Raw genomic sequence first — 4,948 nt, 5'->3', positions numbered from 1 at the left:
ACCAACAAAGGAGGAGTGGTCCCCTGTTCCACATCCTCGCCAGCATGTGCTATCTCTTGAGTTTTTGATCTTAGCCATTCTGATGAATGTAAGATAGAACCTCATAGTTGTTTTGATTTGCATTTCCCCAATGACTAAGGACTTTCTTTAAGTTCTTCTCAGGCATAAGAGATTACTCTGTTGAGAATTCTGTTTAGCTCTGTACCCCATTTTTAATTGGTTTATTTGAGTTGTTGGTGTTTAACTTCTTGAGTTCTTTGTAAATTTTGGATATTAGCCTTCTGTCAGATGTAGGGTTGGTGAGGTTCTTTTCCCAATCTGTAGGCTGCCATTTTGTCCTATTGACAGTGTCCTTGGCCTTACAGAAGCTTTTCAGTTTCATGAGATCCCATTTATCAATTGTGATCTTAGAGCCTAAACCATTGGTGTTCTGTTCAGAAATTTGTCTCCTGTACCAATGCATTCAAGGGTGTTTCCCATTTTCTCTTGTATGAGATTTAGTGTATATGGTTTTATGCTGAGGTCCTTGATCTACTTGGACTTGAGTGTTGTGCAGTGTTATAAATATGGATCTATTTTCACTCTTCTACATGTAGACACCCAGTTAGACCAGCACTATTTGTTGAAGATGCTTTCTTTTTTCCATTATATGATTTTGACTTCTTTATCAAAAATCAAGTGTCCATAGGTGGGTTTATTTCTGAGTTGATTCCACTGGTCAGTATGTCTGTTTCTGAACCAATACCTTGCAGCTTTTTTTTTCTAAGACAGGGTTTCTCTGTGTTGCCCTGGCTGTCCTGGAACTCACTCTGTAGACCAGGCTGGCCTCAAACTCAGAAATCTACCTGCCTCTGCCTCCCAAGTGCTGGGATTAAAGGCGTGCGCCACCACTGCCCAGTATACTTGGCAGCTTTTATCACTACTGTTCTGTAGTACAGTTTAATGATTCCTCCAAAGTTCTTTCAGTGTTCAGCATTGTTTGCACTATCTTGGATTTTTTGTTTTTCAATATGAAGTTGAGAATTGCTCTTGCAAGGTCTATAATAATTGTGTTGGAATTTTGATGGGGATTGCATTGAATCTGTAGATTATTTTTGGTAAAATGGCCATTTTCACTATGTTAAGCCTGGGAAAACTTTCCATCTTCTGAGATCTTCAATTTTTTGTTCAGAGACTTGAAGTTCTTGTCATACAGATCTTTCACTTGCTTGGTTAGATTCACTCCAAGATATTTTATTTGTGCCTTTTGTAAAGGGTGTTGTTTCTCTATTTTTTTCTTTTCCCCATTTATCATTCATATAAAGGGCTACTGATTTTTTTTTTTAGTTAATTTTGAATCCAGCCACTTTGCTTAAGGTGTTTATCAGCTAGAGGAGTCCTCTGGTTGAATTTTTGGAGTTGCTTATGTATACTATCATATTATCTGCAAATAGGTATATTTTGACTTTTTATTTTACAATTTGTAAAAGAGAGCTCCTTGATCTCCTTTAGTTGTCTTATTGCTCTGGCTAGAACTTCAAGTACTGTCAGAGGAATGGCAGGCTTCATTGACAAGATAGTGGCCAATTCTGCATAAAGGTCAATAAACAGCTAGACTGGCCACTCAGCCACAGAGGCAACTTCTGTATGAAGGCCAAACTGAAGCTTGCCTGAGTGACTAGGGATTGGTGATGCAGACAATGACAGCCAATCGGAATCTGCCACTTGGAGGACTGGTTTGCTTGAGACCAATGGGATGCAGGTGGAGTGATTAAAGGGCACTCCCAAGAGTTAATAAACAAGTTTGCTGCTGCATTCTCACCTGCTCCACAAGTTTGAGCCCTTGATTCTTGCCTTCTCACCCACTGTCCTCAAGGTGGATGCCAGGCAGGACAGAGGACTCAGGCAACAAAGTACTGAATAGATAGGGAGAGAGTAGGCAACATGTACCTGTCCCTGATTTTACTGGAGTTGCTTTAAGTTTCTTTCCATTTAGTTTGATGGAAAAAAGGAAGCAATACAGCTATTGGCTTGCTGTACATTGTTTTGATTATGTTTAAGTATGTGCCCTGTATCTCTGATCTCTCTAAGACTTTTAACATGAAGGGGTGTTGGATTTTGTCAAATGCTTTTTCAGCATCTAGCGAGATGATCATGTGATTTTTTTCTTTGAGTTTGTTTATATAGTGGATTACATTGATGGATTTTCCTATATTGAGCCATGCCTCCATCTCTAGGATGAAGCCTACTTGATCATGGTGGATGATGTCTTTGATGTATTCCTGGATTCTGTTGGCAAGTATTTTATTGAGTATTTTTACATCAATGTTCATAAGAGAAATTGGTCTAAAATTTTCTTTCTTTGTTGAGTCTTTGTGAGGTTTAGGTATTAGGGTGACTGTGGTTTCATAGAGTGAGTTTGGCAGTGTTCCTTCTGTTTCTATTTTGTGTAATAGTTTGAGGAGGGTTGGTGTTAGCTCTTTGAAAGTTTGGTAGAATTCTGCACCAAAACCATCTGGCCCCAAAGCTCTTTTTGTTTGGAAGAATTTTAATGACTGCTTCTATGTCTTTAGGAGATATAGTTTAGGAATTATAGTTATAAACTGTTTCAGTAGTTTACCTGATCTCGATTTAACTTTGGTAAGTGGTATCTGTCTAGAAAATTGACTATTTTTTTTTTTTTTTGAGATTTTCCAATTTTGTGGCATACAGGTTCTTGAAGTTTTTGAAGTAAGACCTAATGATTCTTTGAACTTCCTCAGTGTCAGTTGTTATATCTCCCTTTCCATTTCTGATTTTGTTTATTCGGATACTGTCTCTATGTCTTTTGGTTAGTTTAGTAAGGGTTTGTCTATTTTGTGGATTTTCTCAAAGAACCACATCTTGATTATCTTGATTCTTTTTATTATTTTGTTTCTAGTTGATTGGTTTCATCCTTGATTTTAATTATTTTTTTTGCCTTCTACTCCTTTTTGGTGTGCTTGCTTCTTTTTTTTCCCCTAGAGTTTTCAGGTGTACTTTTAAATTGCTTTCAAATTTCTTTTTGGAGGAAGTTAGTGCTATAAAATTTCCTCTTAGCACTGCTTTCATTATGTCCCATAGTTTGGATATGTTGTACCTTCATTTTCATTGAATTCTAGAATGTCTTGAATTTATTTATTTCTTCCCTGACCCAGAGATCATTGAGTAGGGAGTTGTTCAATTTCCATGAGTGTGCATGCTTTTTGGTGTTTCTGGTGTTGTTGAAGTCCAGTTTTAATCCATGGTGGTCTGATAAGATGTATGTTATTTCAATTTTCTTGTATCTGTTAAGGAATGCTTTGTGAACAATTATATGGTCAATTTTGGAGAAGGATCCAGGAGGTGCTGAGAAATAGGTATATTCTTTCCTGTTTGGGTGAAAGATTCTATAGATGTCTGTTAGGTCCATTTGATTCATGATGTCTGTTAGTTTCATGATTTCTCTGTTGTCTGAATGACCTGCCAATTGGTAAGAGTGGGTTGTTGAAGTCTCCCACTATTAATGTGTGGGGTTCGATGTGTGATTTAATCTGTAGCAATGTTTTTTTTTTTTTCAAATGTGGGTGCCCTTGCATTTGGAACATAGATATTCAGAACTGAAATATAATCTTGGTAGATTTTTTTATTTGAGTATGAAATGCCCTTCCCTGTCTCTTTGGATTAATTTTGGTTGAAAAAAATCTATTTTATTAGATATTAGAATGGCTACTCCAGCTTGCTTCTTGGGTCCATTTGCTTGGAAAATGTCTTTTCTTGCTCCTTACTTTGAGGTAATGTCTGTCTTTATTGCTGAGGTGTGTTTCTTGTATGTAGCAGAATGATGGATCCTGTTGTCACATCCATTCTGTTAGTCTGTATCTTTTTATTGGGAAATTGAGTTCATTGATGTTGAGAGATATTAATGACCAGTGATTATTCCTTCTTTGTTCTGTAGATTTTATGTTATGGTTATTATGTGACCAAAGGACTTTCTTTTCTGGTCCAGTCTATAATGACCAGTGATTTATTTCCTGTTATTTTGATGTTGGGGTATATGTATGTGCATGCCTTGCTGGTGCATGTGCTTCTCTTGCTTTTGCTGGTATGGAATTACTTATTTCCTGTGTTTTCTTAGATGTATTAATCCTCCTTGTGTTGGAGTTTTCCTTCTAATATTTTCTTCTAATATTTGGGCAGAGCTGGATTTGTGGCTATATATTGTTTGAATTTGGATTTGTCTTGAAATGTCTTGTTTTCTCCCTCTATGATGATTGAGAGTTTTGCAGGGTACATTGATACCTGTGTTTTTTTTTTTTTTTTTTTTTGTTTTTTTTTTTTTTAAGATTGCAAGATATCTGTCCAGACCCTTCTAAAGTAGTCTCTATTGAGAAGTTGGCTGTAATTCTGATAGATCTGCATTGTCTGTTACCTGCCCTTCCCCCCTTGCTGCTTTTAATATTCCTTCTTTGTTCTGTAGATTTTATGTTATGATTATTATGTGACCAGAGGACTTTTTTTCTGGTCCAGTCTAATTGGTGTTCTATAAGCTTCTTGTATGTTTATAGGCATCTTTTTCTTTAGAACGGGAAAGTTTTCTTCTGTGATTTTGTTGAGAATATTTCTGGGCCTTGGATCTGAGACTCTTCACCTTCTTCTATTTCTATTATTCTTAAGTTAGGTCTTTTCATGGTATCCCAGATTTCCTGGATGTTTTCTGTCAGGATTGTTTTTCAATGTAACATTTTCTTGACTGATGTATCAATTTCTTCTATTGTATCTTCTATGCCTGAGATTCTCTCTTCCACCTCATATATTCTGGTGGTGATGCTTGCATCTGTTGTTCCTGTTCTCTTCCCTAGGTTTTCCTTCTCCAGGATTGCCTTAGTATGTGCTTTCTTCATTGCTTCTATTTCCTCTTCCAGGTTTTGCACAGTTTTATTAATGTTCTTCGCCTGTTTGATTGTATTTT

This window comes from Arvicanthis niloticus, chromosome X (assembly GCF_011762505.2).
Source record: "Arvicanthis niloticus isolate mArvNil1 chromosome X, mArvNil1.pat.X, whole genome shotgun sequence".
Lineage (NCBI taxonomy): Eukaryota > Metazoa > Chordata > Mammalia > Rodentia > Muridae > Arvicanthis > Arvicanthis niloticus.
This window is presented reverse-complemented; position numbering follows the sequence as displayed.